We start from the raw sequence: 24,129 nt of genomic DNA, 5'->3' as shown, positions 1-24,129 counted from the left end.
AAAATAACATATGTAGTTTCCTGCAGTTACTCTTCTAAAAATGTTCCCCTTAATCCATCATATTTGAAAAGTCATGGCAGACTGGTGAAGTTCCCAGTGACTGGAAAAGGGGAAACATAACCCCCATTTTTAAAAAGGGGAAAAAAGGAAGACCTGGAGAACTACAGGCCGGTCAGTCTCACCTCTGAGCAGATCCTCCTGGAAGCTATGCTAAGGCACATGGAAAACAGAGAGGTGATTGGTGACAGCCAACATGGCTTCACTAAGGGCAAATCGTGCCTGACAAATTTGGTGGCCTTCTACGACGGGGTTACAGCATTGGTGGATAAGGGAAGAGTGATTGTCGTCATCTACCTGGATTTGCGTAAAGCATTTGATACTGTCCCACACAACATCCTTGTCTCTAAAATGGAGAGACATGGATTTGATGGGTGGACCACTCGGTGGATAAGGAATTGGCTGGATGGTCGCACTCAAAGAGTTTCAGTCAACGGCTCGATGTCCGGGTGGAGACCAGTGACGAGTGGGGTCCCTCAGGGGTCTGTATTGGGACCAGTATTATTTGACATCTTTGTCGGGGACATGGACAGTGGGATTGAGTGCACCCTCAGGTAGTTTGCGGATGACACCAAGCTGAGTGGTGTGGTTGATGATACTCTAGAGGGAAAGGATGCTATCCAGAGGGACCTTGACACACTAGAGAGGTGGGCCCATGCGAACCTCATGAAGTTCAGCAAGGCCAAGTACAAGGTCCTGCACCTGGGTCGAGGGAATCCCAGGCACAAATACAGGCTGGGGGATGAGTGGATTGAGAGCAGCCCTCAACCCTGGGGGTATTGGTGGATGAAAAACTGAATATGAGCCAGCAATGTACGCTCGCAGCCCAGAAAGCCAATTGCATCCTGGGCTGCATCAAAAGAAGTGTGGCCAGCAGGTCAAGGGAGGTGATTCTGCCCCTCTACTCCGCTCTCGTGACACCCCACCTGGAGTACTATGTTCAGCTCTGGGGGCCCCAGCGTAAGAAAGACATGGACCTGCTCGAGCGGGTCCAGAGGAGGGCCACAAAGATGATTGGGGGGCTGGAGCACCTCCCCTATGAGGACATGTTGAGACAGTTGGGGTTGTTTAGCCTAGAGAAGAGAAGGCTCCGGGGGGACCTTATAGCGGCCTTCCAGTACTTAAAGGGGGCCTACAGGAAAGATGGGGAGGGACTCTTTATCAGGGAGTGTAGTGATAGGACGAGGGGTAACGGTTTTAAACTGAAAGAGGGTAGATTTAGATTAGATATTAGGAAGAAATTCTTTACTGTGAGGGTGGTGAGACACTGGAACAGGTTGCCCAGAGAAGTTGTGGATGCCCCCTCCCTGGAAGTGTTCAAGGCCAGGTTGGGTGGGGCTTTGAGCAACCTGGTCTAGTGGAAGGTATCCCTGCCCATGGCAGGGGGGTTGGAACTAGATGATCTTTAAGGTCCCTTCCAACCCAAACCATTCTATGATTCTATGATCTCTAGCTTCTACATTGTGCGTACGTGAGGAAAAGATCAGATATATATATGCTAGAGAAGAACCATCATCTGCCCAAGCATAGCTCAAGGCATATTATTCCCTTTCTGACTTTGCTACCTGAGTAGCATGGATCTGAAGTCATCATAAGACTTTGTATTTCTGTAAATTTTTCCACCTCCGAGATCTTTAGAGGCATTGATTAGTTAAGCTCTCCCCCTCTATGAAGAAGGTGCGCATACATTAATACGAGCACAGCACAGAGGAGCACAGAGAGAGGCAAAGTACCTTGAAAGACAGAGTAAACACACGGGGAAGCTGGATACCAGGCTCCCAAGGAAGAGGCCATGACAGTGCTGTAAAAGGTCAGGAGCATTTTGAGGATAGTAATTCTCGCTCAGAGAGGCACTCTCTCTTGTAAAAAAACCCAGTAGATTCACACCATCTAGTCAAGAAAGTTAAACCACTTATTTCATCTAAGACTAACTGACTACACATGGGGGGGGGGGGGGGCTTTTGAATATTGCTGATATTTATCTCCTTAGTTCCTAGTTCCTAGACCTTGCTGTCTGTAATATTACTGTCACGGTGATGTACCTCTGAATTACTTCTACCCCCATGTCAATGAGACAAAGCAGCAAAGCAAGTCACCCAGAGCTGCACTGAAAATCTGCTGAGGAGTAACTATTGTAGGTTCGTCACAGCTTCGGGAAGCACTCCATCATCTTACTTTCATTCTTGTATCAGGCTCTGCTTGCAAAATACTGATGAGTACTGGGATATTTCACAGTAACAAACAATGCATTTTGTCTTGGTGGAAATACCAAATATTTCATTAACAAAACTGCCCCTTAACATGACTAAAAAAGCCTTGTAGACATTTTCTGAAGAAATTGCAGTAACACCATTTCCCACGCATTTTAATAGCACAACATGAGTTGATGTACTGAAAAAGAAGCATTTTGCAAAAAAAGGATTTTTTTTTAAACTCCCAGTCACATGGTCTTACCACCTAGATTTTTAGATTTGTGATAGGCTCTGTCTTGGCTGACAGCCAGTCGGTCCTAAATATAATGTAAAACCAAATATTTAAGTGTAAGTCTGAACAGACAGATATTTTTGTTAACACATTCCCTTCAAGTGCTACAAATTCTGCTGCAGATGCAGCTATAGATAGATATTTCTTCTCCAAAGGAAGTATTATATCCCCTGGATTCCCACGGTGATGCTACAGGAGAGCAAATACTGAAGTACTATTATGTATGGGTTTGAGTGCCATAATTTATAAAAACGTCTCAGTGTTGTACAGTACAGAAAAGTACACAGATAAATCATAGAAACATATACATTAGGTGCAGTATATTTTCAGCGTGTGCTGTCTGCCAGCTTATAATGTATACACTTGCATAGAGGAATGCTAGAAAGCGGTACGTTCAACATGATTTATTAGCTATAGTATCACAAAACTGTCTGTAGCTGCATGTAGCTCTTGAATACTCTGTTTTGTACAACCATACTCCATTACCCAGTTACCTTGCCTGTATGACACTACCTGGGAAAGCCAGTATAGAATGAAACAGGGCCACTGAAAAGAAACTATAAACTAGGGTGTTTTACTGAGTTTCCACAGATCCTATCACAACATCCAGATCTCACCTGAGATTCTGATTTTCTTCTCTTTTTTGTGTCTCACGTAACTGCTGTCTCCAGTTTCTCTCTCCGCTGGCTTTGTGCTGGATGATCTCCAGCCTGTTTTGCACATGAGAACACCTCACTTGCCCCTTCACTGAGTATTTTTTGTCCTTCCTGCAACTCTGCTAATAGGCTCTGAAAAAAGCCGTCTTGTCCCAGGAGACTTTCTTACTGCACAAAAAGGAAACAATTCCTTCCACTACTGAACCAAAGAGTGGATCTCCAAGAGCTTGCACTAACCCAAGTCCAATAGATCGTTGGTCCTGAGGAAATACCATCATGATCTCTACTTGACTAACCTGATCTCCTTCTATGACAAGGTGACCCACTTAGTGGATGAGGGAAAGCTGTGGATGTTGTCTACCCAGACTTTAGTAAGGCCTTTGACACTGTTTCCCACAGCATTCTCCTGGAGAAACTGGCTGCTCATGGCTTGGATGGGCATACGCTTCACTGGGTAAAAAACTGGCTGGATGGCCAGGCCCAAAGAGTTGCGGTGAATGGAGTTAAATCCAGTTGGCGGCTGGTCACAAGTGGTGTTCCTCAGGGCTCAGTATTGGGGCCAGTTAGTTCAATATCTTTATCAACGATCTGGATGAGGGGATTGAGTGCACCCTCAGGAAGTTTGCAGACGACTCCAAGTTGGGTGGGCGTGTTGATCTGCTGGAGGGTAGGAAGGCCCTACAGAGGGATGTGGACAGGCTGGATCGATGGGCCGGGGCCAACTGTATGAGGTTCAACAAGGCTAAGTGCTGGGTCCTGCACTTGGGTCACAACAACCCCATGCAACGCTACAGGCTGGGGGAAGAGTGGCTGGAGAGCTGCCCAATGGAAAAGGACCTGGGGGTGTTGGTCGACAGCTGGCTGAACAGGAGCCAGCAGCATGCCCAGGTGGCCAAGAAGGCCAATGGCATCCTGGCTTGTATCAGGAATAGTGTGGCCAGCAGGACTAGGGAAGTGATTGTCCCCCTGTACTCGGCCCTGGTGAGGCCGCACCTCGAATACTGTGTTCACTTTTGGGCCCCTCACTACAAGACAGACATTGAGATGCTGGAGCATGTCCAAAGAAGGGCAACGAAGTTGGTGAAGGGTCTGGAGAACAAGTCTTATGAGGAGCGGCTGAGGGAACTGGGGTTGTTTAGCCTGGAGAAAAGGAGGCTGAGGGGAGGCCTCATCGCTCTCTACAACTACCTGAAAGGAGGTTGTAGCGAGGTGGGGGTTGGTCTCTTCTCCCTAGTAACAAGTGATAGGACGAGAGGAAATGGCCTCAAGCTGTGCCAGGGGAGGTTTAGATTGGATATTAGGAAAAACTTCTTCACGGAAAGGGTAGTCAGGCACTGGAACAGGCTGCCCAGGGAAGTGGTTGAGTCCCCATCCCTGGAGGTATTTAAAAGACATGTAGATGTAGTGCTTAGAGACATGGTTTAAGTGGTGGATTTGGCAGTGTTAGGTTAACGGTTGGACTCGATGATCTTAAGGGTCTTTTCCAACCTAAATGATTCTATGATTCTCTGATTCTATGTAAAGGCTGCTAATAATGCACCCAGTCAAATTCAGCATCAACTCCATGATCATCACTGAAAACTGGTGGTGGTTTTTTTTTTTTTCTTTTAATTAGAAAGCTTTGGGGTTTTTTTTTAAACTTTAAGTACTGGGCAATTTAAACGAACCAAAGACCAACTATCCTTCACTTCCTCCCATCACTGTCTTCACACACTCTTACACCACTTCCAACACTTGACAATATCACCCATACCCTGATTATCAATCTCCTTCCAATCCTCCTCCCAGCTTCCTTTCTCACATAAATCATCTTGGTCTCATTTCCATCACTTGAATAATGTTTTCCCTCTTCATCACATGTCCACCTTTATCTTGTGTTAGATAAAGTTTTGTCAGAGCTTGGAGTGTGACCTGTTCTACAATATGAATAAATGGCAATTTAAATTTGAAGTAACCACCTCAGTAACACACAAAAAAAATATTTAGTGTGGACTGTGGAACAGGGAATTCCAAAGAGATCTAACCCTTTTAGTTTTGCTCCATAGCAACGGTCACACAGACTGAAAAGCTTTTGATTTGTTTTTGCACTTGCACATCTATTGCACTAGCTTTGTTGGATGCCACATGTATTATTCTCTTGGGAATTTAGACTGTCTTTATTAATTGCCCATTAGTAACAACAGATGATGTTGATTAACAGTTTATAGAAAACAAACAGACAATTCCCATTAGTTTTTTAAAGCTTCCCTTTGAGTGTCGTATTTAACTAGTTCCTTGGGGAGTGCTCTTCAAAGTCTGGCACATTTTGTTGATAAGAGTCTGCTACAACATACCAAGTATTCAACTGAGCAGAAAAGGAATTAATGGGACTGTGAACCTGCCTAATTTAGGCAGATGTTCCCTTCCTGTCTACTATTGCAGGACATTTTATTTTCTTTCCGCAAAATCTGATGAGCAAAAAAGCAGAGTCAGGACATGACATTTTCCAGGGTTATGCAGCTGTGTTAAATCTATTAAACAGCAGCTAAGATCCCTATACCTCACCATAAATCAGTAAATACCATACAATGGGCAAGAGATTTTTATAGCTGTTGCTTTTACTTTGAGCTGTGAGTTTACAGCTTTTCAGCTTCGGGGAGGAGAGGTTTTGCTCCAATGTCATTATTTTTCTGTCATTTTATGTGCCAAATATAAATCCTGGATACTCCATTCCTATTCCAAGCCACCATCATGTACGCTTTCTCTATTGCTGCAGCTGAAAAAACAGAATGCTTTTAATCCACTACCACTTACAGAGTTAGAGTGATGCTGAGTGAATATCACTTGTTGACCTTTCATGTGATCTTTGGTCACGTGCAAAATAATGAAGCCCCACCATACGCTGCTTTCTCCAGCAAAGCCAGCTCACAACATTTCTTGATGGCTTTGTTCTCAGAGCAGAGACATTCCTTTTTACCATTTTTAACCCTTCTAGATTTACCTAGAAGATGTGGTATGGCCACATGGTTTGCGCACATACTGCAACTTTTCTCTCTTCACCTGCCAGATTTAGCATGGGAGAGGCTGATGTGTGGCCAACGCAGTCCAAGATTAACACATGGCCAGATGGAGGCTTTACAGGACAACATCCCTGAATAGATCGGGGAACCTTCCACAGAATCATAGAATAATTCAGGATGGAAGGGACCTCTGGAGGTCACCTAGTCCATTCCTCTGCTCCAAGCAGGGTCACCTTCAAATGTAGATCAGATTTCTCAGGGCGTTCCAATCTCAAAATGGGCTGGTCTCTGACAGTATGCAATAGTGACACTTCCCAGAACAATAACCATATATAGCAACTTTCCAGTAAATCAGCTACAGAACAAATAAATAGGTTTAATTCCAGTCACTACACTTCCATGACAGAGGATACTTTAAACTTTGCTAAACACGCACCTTCCCTTCATGCCAACAGAAGAGGGGCAACCAGCTCAATTGGATAGTAGTTACAGACACTCAAAGGCTAAAAAGTTTGGTGCCTTAAAGTTACAGAATAGTCACACATTACTATCCCATCTGCAACATGCCCAAGTCACCTTCAGTCTGTCCCATCCCTGGGACATCCAACTAACCTTTCCTTTCTGCAGCCAAATAACCATTTCTATCAATGTATAATACAGCATTAACTAAATCAACCCATGACATTGTCTGTTGTAGCTTTTTTGCATAAATAAAACCAAAGCAAAAGCCTATTAGAAAGCAAATATATTTGACAGTATTTGAGGCTTCAGACACAGATAAGTGCCTTGTTGATACAGCTGTGATTCCCTTGGGGCGAGTCATTCTGGAGGCTGGCAGTAGCACATCTTCAACAAAACCTAGAAGGCTTCCACAACTGTGCAGCATTTCCAGTTGCCTTCTTACAGAACTCTTTCCCACATCTCTACCATATAAGACACTTCAAACAGCTGCCAATCTAAGCAGCTTTGAGATTAAGTGAAAAACAAACAGGAAAAATGCAAAAAAAACCCATTAATAAAATCATCACAATGGTAAGAGAGAATGACATATTTAGAAAAGAGGTTCAAAGGAAAATCTTTTTCTCATAAAGTCATACTCTCTGTTCAGGGATTTTATTTTTTTTTTATTATTATTATTGTTGTTGTTGGACAGGAGAGGAGGAGATTTTGCATTGTCCAAACGGGAGGGAAAATGCAAAATCAAAGTTGGTTTGATTTTCAGGTTTCCAGCACTGCAGATTATAAAGGCTTGTCCTTTAGTTACAAACAGCAGATTTCACTGGAAAAAAACATTTAAAGAAATGTAAATATTTCTCTCTCTAGTCTTCATAAAAAGCTTAGAAGATATTTTTGTGTGTGTGAAAATAAACCTGGAAGAAACTTAAGTCAGGATGATGACTTGAAAGAAGAGAAATGCCAGACCAGGTACCACTTATATTATTAATGGAAAAATTAGGATTTGTTCCCTTTAAATTCTCCTACTAGTATTACTCTTGTTAGTACTGCAGTACAAGGGGTTTTATAAAAGCAGCACATGGTGTTCACTAAATCCATGCATAAAACCAAGACCAGAGACACTTGCATCCTAATTCCACTTTTATTATTCTCAATAAAATGGAGTCTTTGAAAACCATAAAGGATCAGTGATGCTATCAGTTAGAAAACTGAAAGCAGTTTAATTATATACAGACTAGTGATGGACAATACCATACCAAGCTCTTACTTATACCAAAAAAGGCATCACAACACCACTGAACATCTGGGAGGAGCAAGGCCGTCTGCACAGTCTCCTGCAAGCGAGGCAGGAGTCTGTCCATGCCCCTTTTCCCCCATGAGACCAAGATCATTTAGGGACTCCACACAGCAGCAGGCACTGCAGCACAAGGTGTGATATTCTTCCTTGATCTCAAGGACGTGGGATCACCTCAGAAAATCTTTTCCATTCCCAGGATACTCTGACCCTACAGTTCTTCCCTTGCATAGCAGTTTTGCACTAGGACTTTGTTGCGCAAAGGGAGAATCTTCCTCCAGAGCGGAAGCTGGCAAGCAGGCAAGCAGGGAGGGCAGCTCAGGTGAGGCAGGGGATGGAAAGGGCAGAGGACAGCACAAAGCTGGGCCATGCCAGGCTACATAGGGCAGCCCAAAGCAGGAGTCAAACAAGCATCCAGGATAATATCAGCAGCTCATAAGTTTGATATTGTTGATCGCACATGCTATTTGGATCGCAGTACTCCAGTGGTATTGGTAGAACAGCCACTACAAAGAAACTCTCCAAGCAGCATGGAGAATTTAGACGCAGAGCTCCCATGAACTTCAATGAGAGTGATGCATCTGTCTCCTGCGGTAGCTTTGAAGCTCTCAGCCAAAAGTATTCTTAGCCCTACTGTCATGCATATCCCCAAAGAGACAAAAAAAGAAGGTGCGAGCATGTGAGACTGAGAGCGGATGTGGTTGAGGAAGTGAGAGACCAAGCAGAGCCTGATCTGGGAAACCTGCAGAGAGGGATCATGTCCCTCAGGCTTTATGTTATCAAGACTTATTTGGAGGTAAAGGACAGGCTTTTTTTCTCTTAGCAAAATGAGGGAGCCAGTCTGGTGTGCTTGGCTGCTGACACTGAGCTGCTTTCAGTGGCATTCCCAGCTCATTAAAGTTAGCTCAGGTATCTCTACCTGACCCTGCGGACACAGAAAACAGAAGCAGCAGGGTAGAGAAAATGGCACAACAAAGATGATACAAAGGGGAGAAAGTTTGCAAGAGCTGAATTTGCAAATATTCCAAATCAAGTCTCTTCTCCATGTATGAATTGTTTGTATTTTCCCAGCAAGTGTTTGGATGTGAAAAGGGAGAAAACCAGCTCCTAGACAGGTGAAAATAACCCCTTTGCATCAGTACAGTTCAGTATCAATGCATCCCCTTGCTTCCCATTGGTACACACAGGTTTTTACTCTGACCTGGTGCACAAGGCTGAATTTCCTTCCCCAACTGCACCTGCCTTATTTACTTTGTGTGTGGTCTCTTGCCTAGCCACAACACTGATATCATCTTCGGCTTCTAGTTCAGAAGGTCTAGAAAGGGGTGGCTAGAGCACATTAATAATAAGCAGTGTGTCTCAGACTCCCCTGGAGCCTTGAATTACTTATTCAGTGGGATAAAAAAAAATCTGCATGGAAAAATGTGCTCTGCAAAGACTTGTTGGCACAATTGTATGTGACCGCCTTCCCATCCTTGCAAAGCTGAACCAAGCAGTCAGAGCTCTCTCTGCTGAATAGATGATACACAGGGAAAAGCTCCTGTACTTTGGAACAACCCTCTGTGCCTAGTAAAGGCTTTGCTTGGAGAGGAGACAACAATTACAGTGGTTTAGATGCAATTTATGTAGACCCCAGAAATAAAAAAAAAGTCTGAAAGTTTGGTAAAAAGTCAAGGTCAGTAATCTTATATGCTGAGTAATTAATTGAGTCCATTTTTTGTTCTTATCTTCATTGTATCTCCAAGGGCAGAATGCCAGTCTATAGCCTGAACTCAACTGAGCAAAGACGTTGCTATTGTGTATCCTTTATTTGCTGCAACACCCCTTGGAGCTTGATAGTTTGAAAGTACATTTTCATGTTGGAGCTGTATTTTCACAAATCCTGGAAGTTAAATAACTCTTGGAATAACAGAGGAGATAATAGATTACCAACTAGAGTTGATATTTGTTTTCATTATTTGTTCCTATAAATAGGTATAATATTTTTTCTGGAACATAGTCTCATGTAGAGCAATACCTTTTCCTCAGATGGCATCAAGAGGCACAAAGCAAGCTTAAAATTCTCCCTACTCCTCCTCCCTTCAAAGCTATTAATAGGACAGGACAGGACAGGACAGGACAGGACAGAATAGAATAGAATAGAATAGAATAGAATAGAATAGAATAGAATAGAATATTTTCAGTTGGAAGAGACCTACAACGATCATCTAGTCCAACTTCCTGAGCAATTCAGGGCTGACCAAGTTAAAGCATGTTATTAAGGGCATTGTCCAAATGCCTCTTAAACACTGACAGGCATGGGGCATCGACCACCTCTCTAGGAAGCCTGTTCCAGTGTTTGACCACCCTCTCGGTAAAGAAATGCTTCCTAATGTCAAGTCTGAACCTCCCCTGGCACAGCTTTGAACCATTCCCACGTGTCGCGTCCTGTCACTGGATACCAGGGAGGAGAGATCAGCACCTCCCTCTCCACTTCCCCTCCTCAGGAAGCTGTAGAGAGCAATGAGGTCTCCCCTCAGCCTCCTTTTCTCCAGACTAAACAAACCCAAAGTCCTTAGCCGCTCCTCATAGGACATGCCTTCCAGCCCTTTCATCAGCTTTGTTGCCCTCCCCTGGACGCATTCAAGGATCTTTACACCCTTTTTAAATTGTGGGGCCCAGAACTGCACACAGTACTCTAGGTGAGGCCACACGAATGCTAAATACAGCAGAATAATCACCTCTTTTGACTGGCTGGTTATGCTGTGTTTGATGCACCCCAGGATGTGGTTTGCCCTCTTGGCTGCCAGGGCACACTGCTGACTCCTGTTGAGCCTGCTGTTGACCAGCACCCCCAGATCCCTTTCTGCAGGGCTGCTCTCCAGACACCCCTCTCCCAATCTATACTTGTGCCTGGTGTTACTCTGTCCCAGGTGCAGAATCCATCATTTGGTCTTATTAAATTTCACGCCATTAATTGATTGCCCAGTGCTCCAATCTATCTAGATCCCTCTGCAAGGACTCTTGTCCCTCGAGAGAGCCAACAGCACCTCCCGGTTTGGTATCATCAGCAAACTTGCTAATGGTGCATTCAGCTCCTGCCTCCAGATCATTGATAAAAATATTGAACAGAACCAGCCCTAGGATTGAGCCCTGACAAACACCGCTGGTGACCAGTCACCAGCCAGATGTAGCCCCATTCTCTACAACCCTTTGAGTCCTGTTGTTCAGCCAGTTCTTCACCCAGTGCACTATGAACCTGTTCATCTCACAGCTGGACAACTTGTCCAGAAGGATGCTGTGAGGGACAGTATCAAAAGACTTACTAAAATCCAGAAAAACTACATCCACGGCCTTCCCTTCATCCACTAGGCAGGTGACCTTATCATAGAAGCATATCAAATTAGTTAAACAGGACTTTCCCTTTGTTATCCCATGTTGTCTGTACCTGATGACTGCATTGTCCTTTAAATGCCTTTTGCTAGCACCCAGTATAATCTTCTCCATAATTTTTCCAGGTACTGAGGTTAGACTAACCGGTCTGTAGTTTCCTGGGTCTTCCCTCATGCCCTTCTTGTAAATTGGAATAACATTGGCTAGCTTCCAGTCAGCAGGGACCTCCCCAGACTCCCAAGACCTTTGTTAGATGATGGAGAGGGGTCCTGCCATAACATCTGCTAGCTCCTTCAGTACTCTGGGATGAATCCCATCAGGCCCCATGGACTTGTGAACATTCAGCTGATACAGCTGGTCCCTTACAATTTCAGTGTCCACAAATGGAAAGTCACTGCTCCCGCACTCGTGGTCCTCCGACTCAGAGGACCAGGCAGCCCAAGGTCTATCAGTATTATTAAAGACTGAGGCAAAAAAAGCATTGAATGCCTCTGCTTTTTTTCATCCCTATTTGTCGGGTGACCATCTTCATCAAGTATTGGTCCAATGTTTTCCTTCTTAGACCTCCTCTTGCTACTAATGTATTTTAAAAAGCCCTTCATGTTGTCTGACACAACACTGGCCAGTTTCAACTCTAATTGAGCTTTGGCCTTTCGTGTCTTCTCCCTGTGTATGCAAACCATGGCTCTGTAATCTTCCTGCAAAGCCTGACCTCACTTCCAGAGATTGTACCATTTTTTTTTCCTCCTGAGTTCCAAGAGGAGTTCCCTGTTCAGCCAAGCTGGTCTTCTGTCCCGCTCGCTTGACTTTCAACAGAATGGGATCGCCTGCTCCTGTGCTTCTAAAAGGTGGTTCTTAAAAACTGACCAGCACTCGTGGATTCCTAAGCCCTCAAAAGCAGATTCCGAGGGGACACTGCTAAGTAGCTCCCTGAAGCTGCACTCACAATAGACAGGGCAGATGCAGGACACGTAATCATGCTGCTAGATATGAGCCCCAACAAATCTGAACTTTGCAGGTGTAAAATTGGAACCACAAAATATCCATTCTGTTGAGAAGCCATTCCTACAAATTAGGTGACCCTACTGTTTTGTCGCCTTTCTGCTCTCTCCCAAAACAAAGTGTAAGGTTGCTAGATCCACAAAGGCTGCATGCACAGAACAGGGGGATTTCCACGGCCCCCTAATTCCCAAGGGACTGTCAGCTTTAACAATTCAGTTAATGACAGTGATGACATGTATTGGTAACAAATGAAATTAAATGAAATGACTACTCAGGGATTTCTTTTTGACAGCATTTCACTCTTTAGATTACTAGCATATCTAATTTTCAAGATAGCAGCATAAACTTTTGCATATGTTTTCTTCAGCACCACAAACCTCAAATTTTCAAAAATCACAAGTTAGGTCCTAATATCACAGTTGGTGTCAATGAACTTTGGGTTCATCTCAGTTTTGAGCCTGAGAATGCCGTTTCCAAGATAGCCTCCCTAATCACATGCAACAGAAACTTGCTTTTAAAACAGGCACATTTCAATTCTTCTGCAAGCCTGACTCCAGAAACTTTTTTAATGAAAAACAGACAATCCCAGAACTAAATTTTAGGTGAATGGGCTGATAGATAGTAACTCGCTACAAACAAAAATGGGTTTTAATAGCACAATAGACTCTGAAACAGAGAGAATGAAAAATGAGAATTAAATCCAGTTTGACAGGATTCTTTAAATTATACATTCTTTAGAGCAGAGACTGTCTCTTGATTTGTACAACATTTGGCACTCAGAGCCCAGGTCTCAGTCAGGACCATGATGTACTATCAGAATTTACACACATTCAAATGGAGACCAGAGATGGTTGAATATAAGGTTTCTGCTGCTGAACTGCAAAAATCCAAATACCCATTTATGCATGAGTATTAAGTCATAAAAAAAAAAAGAAAAAATAATTGGGTGTATAAAAATCAGAGCTTACCTAACATGCAACTGTCCTGCACTTTCTCACACCAGATCTGCACCTTTCTTTGGAAGTTGCTATTAGAATAGCAGTTCCTAGATAGATCAGCTCCTGTCAGCGCACACTTCTGAAGTATCACATATGTTTAAATAATGCCTAGCAATTTCACGGTCTCTAAAATTTAATCAAGTGAACTTTTCTTTGATTAATTTAGGATACTGTAAAATTTACTGCTTGTATCATCCTTGGGAAATACAAAGGCAGCTGGATATATTCACTTTTTGCTCTGTGCCCCCTGGAAGCAGGCACAACCTGCCGGCTCATGGAAAGGCTACAAAAGCAGGATTTGCTACCTCGTATTTGAGAACTCCTGCACCAAAGCAACTCTCTGCTGTGCCTGTAACATCTCTTGGGATCGTTCCACCAAAAGAAATACTGATTTAAATTCCTCAGTGTTTTAGGGCACCAGTACTACCGGAGGGGAAGAAAGTGGTAGGTAGGTTTTCCATCTCACAGAAACCACAGTCACTGGCACTGCAGTAAGCTTGGGTCAAGCAGTGCCACCCTGTGCACAAATAAAAAGGACTGGTGCCCTCCCTCCCGGACTGCCATTTGTTTAGAAACTGAGCTCAGGCAACAACAGGTCATCTTCAAATGGCAGCTGCTGTTCCCTGGGCATGAGAGCTGTACAAGAGCCTTGGCACAGTCAAAACTACCATGGCCCACCATGGTTTGGCCTCACAGGTGTTGCATTTCAGTTTTCAGAACAACTGACAGGCAAGGTAGGGCTGCGAGCCAGCTTGGTCTGGTTTTTACACTCATTTTCTCCAATAGCTTAGTTCATTCACAGGTGTGACTAGATGTATAGACATTTATGAAACTATAAAGATCACTTACTAGCCTTCAGGCATACACTGCCATTTTCAAAATTACCTCTGGACTGCACTGCACAGACAGCCATGGTCACTGTCTCTGCGAGCTCCTTTAGCCAATGCAGGTGCTCAGACATCTTTGCAAATGAAGCTAACACTACTATTTTGACATCAGTAGATAACCATGGATCAGCTAAACTTGACAACCTGGGGTAATTTCTTGACATGCTTAAGCTTTTATTCCCAAACGAGCTTGAAAATAACTCCTAGAACTAAGACAGTGTAAGTTATGAACGATATTGTAAAATATGAAAACAGCCTGCACCTCTGAAGCATCCTGGCCTAGAAATAGGAAAGAATTTGTTGATAGGATGCATCTCTTGAAGAGGAACATGCATCTTCCTCTGAAAGATTTCCATTGCTCCATCAGTTGTGCTTTAATCTTAAAATCTCTCTCAAGGGAAAATAAAATTTGACTTCAGGGGTTTCAAGGTTGCCTGCTGCCAGACCTGTTTAAATCATCTACACTAGCTGAGAAAACAAGCTCCAAAAGTCCTGAGCAGTGAGCAGCCCTGTGAAAGCTGGAGCCGAGGACTGTTACACTACTCTGCACTTGCAGTATTTAAGCACTAGTTTATCTCTGTTGCAGTCTGGAGCAGTGACCTCAGCTTGGCTGCAAGGGAGAGACATACACAGGCTAGTCTGGACACTTACAGCAGTTAAGCTGTAGCAGGACAGGTCTCAGTGAGGGCTGTCCAAAAGCCACAGTATATCTACAAATGACTTTTGCTGATTGATAGCTCAGGAACAGCTATGCAAGCCAACAGACTTCCAGAGGCAGCATACACAAGTCTTGCAAATTCTGCTTCGGTTGGAAAACAGCTGTACTCACAGCCCAAGTGAATACAAGCATAAGATTACTCTTGATGCACAGTATATATGGACGATAATGCCAAGTCCAAGTTTTATACTTAGGAGAGGCTTTTTAGTGGTGCTCTTGCCTTCTCAGCCACCTGCTAGGAAGTACAAGGCCCAAAGCATCTCTATGACCTGGGCATGCTTGGTAGCTGTGAAACATTAGCCAGATGCCACTGTTACACTCAAGTGAGCATGCTAGCTGCAGAAGACGTGTTTTAGACAGCAATGGAGACACTGATGGTAGGTGGACATGAAAGAAGGGATTTTAACTGGCGGAAGTAGGGAAGAGAGTACCTTTTAGTCATGGTATCTGTACTGACAGGTTAAGGCTTCCTCAAAAAACCTGCCTGTATTTACTGTATGCACTCATGCTGAAGGACAACTATTTAAACAACTGCCTGAGAGTGCTTTTATGAAATAAGCCAGAACTAATATCAGTGAAAGGAGAACAATCATTAAAACATTCTCAAAGCTTTCTAATATGTCTTGAAATAGTGTTCTTGCATATAGGAATGCTAGGAGATTAAGATCCAATATCTCATGATCTACTGTGTCTAGGAACAAGTACTTTAATACTATTGGAAATGTATTGACTGCATATTGTTTCCATCTCTAGTTGTAATGAGTGTCAAAGTCCCCTCTCCTAACCTATCATTTTTTGCCATACATGGGTATGATTTTGGCTTAATAGATCACATTTTGAGGAAAAACAGATTATTGGTTTGGGTTTGTGGTTTTCTGTTTTAAGATGACACCTTTTAAAAGCAGTTTAGACAACTGGCATATTAGCACACAGCAAGCTGCTTCAAAAGTGCAATTTATCACAGGGCTCTCTAGCTCATGGGTATGACTTATTCAGCTTTCCTAAAATGTGATAGCATATGGCAAAAATGTTTTTGCCACTCATTTGGCCATCAACACAACTCACACATAAGTCTACTGTTTATGATTAATGGCATCACCCCAATGGATGCCAGTAAGAATTTGTAGCATACCAGCCCATCACAGGTTCTGTTTATAACACTGTTTATCCTTTTTCCCTAAGTTCTCCCACTAAAGCACATTAGTTAGTATGAAAATGTCAGTATGTCTACCACAATTTATTCCCAAACACTGGTTATTTTGAGAGAAAAATCAGCAAACACCTAACTGCTAGATTATGCAAGTCTATTTGTCTTTGTGAAAAAAGTAATTCTGAGACAGCTTTTTAAACCCAGCTCACTCCACCCAAACTTTCTTTTGGATCTGCCAACCAGGACTTTCTTCAGTAATGTCTCTGGATATGCTTTACCACATTCAGCCACACAGCCCATGCAACCAATTCACAGGACTTTAGTGACAAAATAATGCAACTCAGATGGGCAGTCTGTTAATAGTTTCCATATAGTCTTCTCTGCTGGCTTTGTGAGATCGACACGGGCACAAGAAAGCCTGGATTTGGTTCTTGTCACTTTTTCTTAAGCTGCCCTATGATGAACATTATCAATACCATTCAGATCTTCTTTTAAAATCTTCTGTGCTTAAACAGAGATAGATGGTAAAAACATCTCCCAGATCTTCCACATTAACTAGAAGAATGGAGCCATGTCCATTTGCCCCTGGAATAGCCATTTGGCAAAGAACCTGCAAGCCAGTTGCGAATCAGCAGAATATTTAACTTTTGCCCACTACAGTGGGCAAATATCTCCAACAAGTTAATGGGACAGACAGCTGGGGATGTAACTTTGTCATTTGCCACACCTAAATTTGACAGAAATCTTGAAGATCTATACATGCACATAGTTTTCATCACAACTCTCAGCTAGAAGGGTTAGGTTGCATTACCTCTTATTGCGTTGGATCGGACAAGAAGAAATTTGAAAGGGCATCAAGTCACAAATAGCCAATATGCACGTCATTTGTTATGAATTATCAAATGATCTAATTTCCATATCTATATGTAATCTGCAAAGAGCAATAAACATATTGACAATTTAGACCTTCTGCCACATGGATACAGAGTCACATAGAGTGTGTCAGCTGTGGTTATGGCAAGTGAAGACTGCTTGCCACAGGGAAGCTGTAGCCAGGTTATTGCGTGCGGGATGTCTGACTGGCCAAACTCGGAGAATGGCAGTACGCTGAAGTGCTGAGAAAGGTGGGCTAACAGAGGAAGAGCTTATATGACTAAGCCAATGAACGGATCGAGGCATCCTAACAGAAAGGAAGAGCCAGAAAGACATGGTATACTGACTGTTTAATGGGGTATGTGAGAATTTTTATGAGCAATCTATGCTTTTAACCTGATTGTTTTCAGGGAGCCCCAAAGCAGTTTCTGAGAACTGTTCTAATGTATGTTTATATCAATCAGATAGAGGGGTGCCCACAGGACAAAATGCACTTCCTTTCTGTTGCTGCTAACATTGCCACCCACTCTGGTCCTTTCAGGATGAGGAGGAAAAAGAAGAGAAAAAGAACAGCAACTTGCAAACCGTGTATTGCACAAATCCACAGCTTTACTAAGAGTGCAATTTCAAAGAAGACGACATTCATCTGTGTTGAAGCAGTTTTGTGCTGCCCAGTTAGTGAATGTCAGAAGGATGGAAAATCAATTTTTATCGTAACCCTAAAATGAAAGCAAAACTGTGCAATTAACTTATATGCCTATTGATTACATAATGAAAAGTGCAAATCCTACCATAGTAAATGGGAGCATGTGGAGTCATGGGAAGCATATGGGTATATTCAAGTGTACACTCTAGCTGGAAAACAGCACAGAAGAGGTAATAAAGTTAGTATTAAATATAGTTACAGCAGTTCAGTTAGACCACACAAATAATTTCTAGAACACAAATAACAACTCCTCAAGTGAATGAGATCATTAAAGCCAATATACTTTTTAAATTTATTTGCTGAGAGTATGGGACTGAAAGCTTTACTTAGCAATGAAAAATCTAACAAATTGGCAAGAAAATGTAGTATAGGAAGGAAATCAAAATAAATTCAGAATAGCAGGCATGACTGCCACAGATAAGAAACAAAAAAAGCTAGAAACTAATCACTGACAACTAAAAAATTATGGCACTGCAAAACACAAGTGACTACCCTCAGACTATTTTCACTTAGCAGAATACTCAAAAGCCTCTTCTGAAGACAATTATAATTTTCAGAATTAATCACACCCATTTGAGTCTGTGTTGACTTCATAAGTGTACTCATACACACTCATTGGTATCTGTGATTTTTTTCTTATATTATTACAGTAGGGTTTGGAAGCTGTGTGTAAGAACAAGCTCCCCTTTTTGCTCCCCTTTTTCTGGATATAATGGTTATGTGGCTACTCTGAGATGTATGTATTTTCACATACAGGAGCACTTTTATGCCAGAAAAGTAACTTCCAGAATTCAATGCACAGGAATGAACATACAAAGATAAATATTCAAAAGAAAAGAAATGAAAAAGCTAAGCTTCTCAGACTCACTTTTATTCAACTGTACAACATAGCATTCTTTATATCCACTTTTCCTTTTTAACTGTGTTCATTAATACATCTCTGCTTATATTACATACATACCATAATACACACAGGAAGTGCAAAGGTATACAGCTTTTTACTATCCAGACTTCTGTGTATTTAAATGCATGCAGTTAACATTTCCTTAAATGCAGTCAAAAGTAATTCATAACAATCACTTGACAGGACAGTAACAGAGAAGGTAATTTGCGTGGAAACCGTCAGGACTCTGCAGAACCAGCCAGCTTTACTCCTGCCAGTTGTAGGAGCATCATCATACTAATAAAGAATCAAGGCCATTTTAGATCTCAAATTTCAGAACAATTAAAGCTGAATAAAAATCCTGCCAGTGCCATATCTCCTGTTAAGAGTCCTCATTACTTCTGTACTGTAAAATGAATGGGGAAAAGATTTATGCAGGTACAATACCACTACAGCGCAACCTCCCCAGAAGACATTAGGTCATTAGCTTTACTAGGCAGAAGCTGTTACAAGAGAGAAATAGGGACTAAAACACTGATGTGTCTGCCCCATCTGGTCCTGGTTTTATTGTATATACAAATTACATTTATAGGGCAGACTAGTAGCTGGTGGTAACATTTAGCAGGGGGAAAAAAGGCCTTTTCCCTGGGGAATAATATTTACAGCAAGAAACTTAAATAAGCAAACATAATTCAAACAGAAAAATAGTGGATTCCCCTGTCTGGAAAATAGGCTGAGCCCACTGGCTGATCCCAGTACCTTCCTAATGGGGCATTTCTTCTCAGAGGCAGAACATGGCCTGATTCAAACAAGGCTGGAAGGGGACCCAGGCACAGCAGATAATTAACACCAGGCTTCTTCCTAAGAGGCTTAGTCAGGGCTGAACACCAAAAAGGTGCCAGCGGTCTAGTAGAAGGGAGGGATATTTCTGTCCCACCTCTCAAGGCTCTCCTCATCACGCAGCAAGTGTGGGAAATGTCAACCATCTGGAGTTGTTCCCCTCCCGCTTCCTCAGGAAAGCGACACTACATCTTCTGCGGGCTCCAAAGGCAGCAAAAATCTCCTGGTTGAGTTGGCTGTGCCAGAAAAGCCCTTCAAAGCCCCTTGGAGGCTGCCAGAACCAGATGGAAGTGGGAAAGCTAGCAGGGAGCAACAGGCAAAGCAAAGCCCTGCAAAGCAGAAGCAAGGCAAAAAAAGAAGCCTTGGAAATCCTCAAAGCCTCAATTTAAGGTTCAGGCTCTCCCCAGAGGGAAAGAAGAGTGAAGGCAGCCAGAAGATGCCCCTTCTGTGCTCCGACAGCACCTGTGAGGTGATGCAGCTGGGAAGTCTGAGCCTCACTCACTTGTTCGAGGGAGAAGGCTATTGCCCAGCCCCCCTCAGTCCATATTGCACCCCGGGAGATGCTTTTCATTAACTAATCCTTTCCTCTTGCAAGCAGGGAAGAAAGACAGTGCTCTTCTTTTCACTTGCGTGCATTAGCCCCTATTAGACAATCAAGGCATGATTTTTATTTCTGTACAGTTCTGTACCCTAAGTAGAGAAACAACAGGCATGTGGCACAAACAGTACCTCCTTTCACCCCCACACCCAGCAGGGCACTGTAACACTGTAGTTCCTAAAAGCCCAGGCATATCTCACTAACAGATAATCAGCATATAACTCATGATCTAAAATATGAGCATTTTGTTACAAAAATGGGGAGAACTCTGCAAAGGATATTTTTGCCATATTTCATACTATTTCTTGTGATTTTGAAAATTTGACCCCCTGATTTTGTGTTTCAGAGTATTCTTTTTATATTAACTAGCATTTGAATGAATAAGGATTATAAGAATGGACAATATGTCCACATTTCAGCCCAGGATATGCTTCTCTGCAGAGAAGCATTACTTTGAGTTCTACAAAGTAAGAAGAAAGAGATTTTGATGTAATTTATGCATGAGTAGATGCAAAATAAATCCAGCAAAATTAAAAAATATTCTCCAAAACAAAGATAATCATTTCACTTTGTCCTGAGCACAGGGATCTTGACTCAAGAGGGAGCTAGGTAGCTGGATTTATAAGAGCATTTCAATATTCTTACCCATTTTCTTTTGAAAATTAAGGAATTAATAAAACCTGCTTATGCTCAAAATTGATCTTGTTGACAAGACGACAGCTAAGAGCTTTATTCCCTAGGGCAGAAACAATGACTGCATAGTCATAGTGACTTTCACTGAGAGATTTCAACTGAATACTTAAATTCAGCTGAACTGCCTTTTCCTGTAAATTGCAGAACAGTGTTCAAGAAATCCTTCATTCTCACCTTCTGTTTTCAGATGAGAGTTCAAAGGATACTCAACTCTTTTCCCAAACAGAAAAAGCAAAAGTAAATACAAGGACTAGTAATGTCACTCAGGTATTCTTTGTTTCCATTAGAAAAGTGTAATGGTATGCAATATATTTCCCATTGTAAACATGAATTTTTAACCAACCAAAGGTAACTACTGCAACCTGATAGTTTGCTGCATAGCTGAGTTGACTGTGTGTTTTTATATAATTTGCTAAGCAGGTGTTTTTACTAGATAGAAAATTCCAACATGCGCATTAAAAAAAAAGCTTGGGATGAACCTAAAGAAGCCTCAGCAGGAGACAGGTGCTATCGCAAAGGTAGACAGAGCCAGCAAGCTGCAGCAATGAGAAAATTATGAGAATCTGGATCAAGTAAGGAATGAGATTTCAGAGAAAGATATTTTTATGAAATCTTCTACAGGGTTTCTCTATAACTCTTCTTTTAGGGGCTGGACTTTGTCATTAGCACTGTGTCGTGGTTTAACCCCAGTTGGCAACCAAGCACCACACAGGTTCTCGCTCACCCTCCCCCCTTCCTGGTGGGATGGGGGAGAGAATGTGAAGAGCAAAAGTAAGAAAACTCGTGGGTTGAGATAAAGACAGTTTAATAATTGAAATAAAATAATATAATAATATTGTAAAGAAAAGGAAAGAGGGAGAGAGAGGAACAAAAGCCAGGAAAAACAAGTGATGCAACTGCTCACCACCCGCCAACCGATGCCCAGCTCATCCCTGAGCAGCGATTGCTGCCCCCCAGCCAACTCCCCCAGTTTATATTCTGAGCATGACATCATACGGTGTGGAATAGCCCTTTGGCCAGTCTGGGTCAGCTGTCCTGGCTGTGCTCCCTCCCAGCTTCTTGTGCACCTGGCAGAGCATGAGAAGCTGAAAAGTCCTTGACTAGTGTAAGCACTACTTAGCAACAACTAAAACATCAGTGTGTTATCAACATTATTCTCATCCTAAATCCAAACCACAGCACTATACCAGCTACTAGGAAGAAAATTAACTCTGTCTCAGCCAAAACCAGGACACACTGCTGAAGAACTGGAAAACTCCTACTATAATAAAAAATATCCTGTATCATAGAAAAAAATTAAAATACCAAAAATACTTATTGTGGAAAAATTTTGAGGAAAAAAAATGAATGTGTTTTTGTTTCTGTGCTGGCTGGCAGGGATGCACCTGCCAGCTCTGTTTCCTGCTGTAAACAGCAAGTGAACTGAGCCCAGGTCTCCAAGCAAGCAGATGGGGAGCCATTTTTTAATTATTTCTGCAATACGAAATTCAACTTTTTAAAAACATTTTTCAACTTTCAGTTAGTACTTCTTGTAAAATTATGATGACGTTTGTCATGAGTAATCCCATTCCAGTCAAACTTGTGTTTGTGCCTTTCGTTAGCCTTGAAAGTGCTGTGGGACAGGGTCCAAAATTGGGATTCGCTCTTGACTGGGGCTATCTGTGCGAGAGCCCATGTGTCAGTGGTAACACACAAACCCTCAGCTGGCATTGGGACTGCCCCAAACATCTTGACAGAAGAGTCACCCTATAGGATGACCCCATAGCTTCTGCCTGGCTATATTCTCCAGCCCTGAGCCTCTCCCCATGGCCAAGGAGGGAACGTAGCACACTCCCCCCCACCAGCCTACACAGTGTTTTTTCCTGTGCCATGACTATTTATCTCTCCTATTTATTTCATAATAGGTGGAAGGAAAAACAAAACCTATTCACTAAGTATGGCTTGCCTTTACCTGTGTTATATAAAGCAAAGAACATCTGCAGTAGGTTGCCTGGAGGAAGGTACCTCCCCCTTCTCCCTGGCTAATCAGCACCAGGGTTGGGACAAGGAAGGAGGGAACAAGAAGCCTCTCGGCCATCTGGCCCTACACTTTTGGCAGTTGCGTTCCTCTTTTTGTCACTGAACTGTAAAATGGGAAACAGTCACACAAGATTTGTTCCTTTCACAAATAAGGAGGGAGCTGGAACAGATTTATTTTACGTAAGTTTTACAGTAAAAGCTTTGCTCCCTGAAGTGACAAGGAATGCTAGTATGAACCAGACAAACTGGTGAAACTTCATGTCTGGACTGAGTCTCCAAAACGAAACACATGAGCCCAAGTCTTATCACCCCCACCTCTAAATTCAAAGCATGTGACACACAACCACTACACCAAAGTCTACAGAAGTTATGTTTAGTTAATTGCATTAGAGTTTATTTACATATACTCATTTAAAGCATCAGGGAAGAGTCTTAGCTAGCAAAAATGGGCATTTCTTATAATGCTTATACCAAAGCATGTAAAGAAAATATTGTTTAACTAAGTCAAGGGTTAAACTTTACTACCATGCTAGAAAGACATCCAAGTTCATTCACTGCTGTAAATGAATCCTACCACAGCTCAGTCTGCCCATTAACAGGCAATATTACTATAACTCTGAGAAAAGCTCTTAAATAACCATGTTGGCCATGAATGCATAGAATTATACATTATAAGATCAGTGTCTTCCTGCATCTCAGCAAATGTTTATCAGGTATTTACCAACTTAAAGCAATACGTCAAACATTCAGCTAGTCAGCATCAAAGCTGTAAACCTCTTGGCAGCAATGAAAGTAACACCTAGAAAGCTCAAATGAACACAAGTGCACTTTAAAGTGTCATATAAAAAGCAGCAAGAAAAGAATTAACAACAGAAATTCCTGCATTCTATCACCTTGTTAGATGCCTGATGAAGAGCCACATATGCTGCTAAATTCTAAATTACAAAAAACACTACATATGTGATCCAAGCAGGAGAACGCAAGAGGGGCCTGCCCTGAGAGGCTCCAGGTGAGCAACTGCTGCCTGCAACCCCAGGCATGAGAAGAAAACCTTGGGCACTGCAGCTTGGGAGCCAGCCTGGCTGGGAGGGGGAGAGGATGGGAAAAGCAGCCCAGAAGTGCTAACACAACCCACTCACCAGGGCTTTCCATATCATAATTCTTTCATTGGTTCCAGTGGGAGGAAGGAGGTAAAAAAGCTGGAGAATGTGTCCCTCTCCCACATTAGTGGGGAAACACGCTGCACAGGGGAGCCCAGGAGCAACCACCCTGCTTGCTCAGGAGGAATACAGCAAAAGGGCAGCAGAGGACAAGGCACCAAGAGGAGACCCTATGCCATGTGCCAGCTGGCCTCGTAAGGTCCTTATACAGCAGCTGCAGAACTGCTAATGGATGCTGCTGTGGTTAACGTTGGTTTTGATCTCTGATAATACCTGTGGGTTTC

Source organism: Nipponia nippon, unplaced genomic scaffold (genome assembly GCF_047370975.1).
Source record: "Nipponia nippon isolate SJK-2023a ecotype South Korea unplaced genomic scaffold, ASM4737097v1 scaffold_34, whole genome shotgun sequence".
Classification (NCBI taxonomy): Eukaryota; Metazoa; Chordata; class Aves; order Pelecaniformes; family Threskiornithidae; genus Nipponia; species Nipponia nippon.
This window is presented reverse-complemented; position numbering follows the sequence as displayed.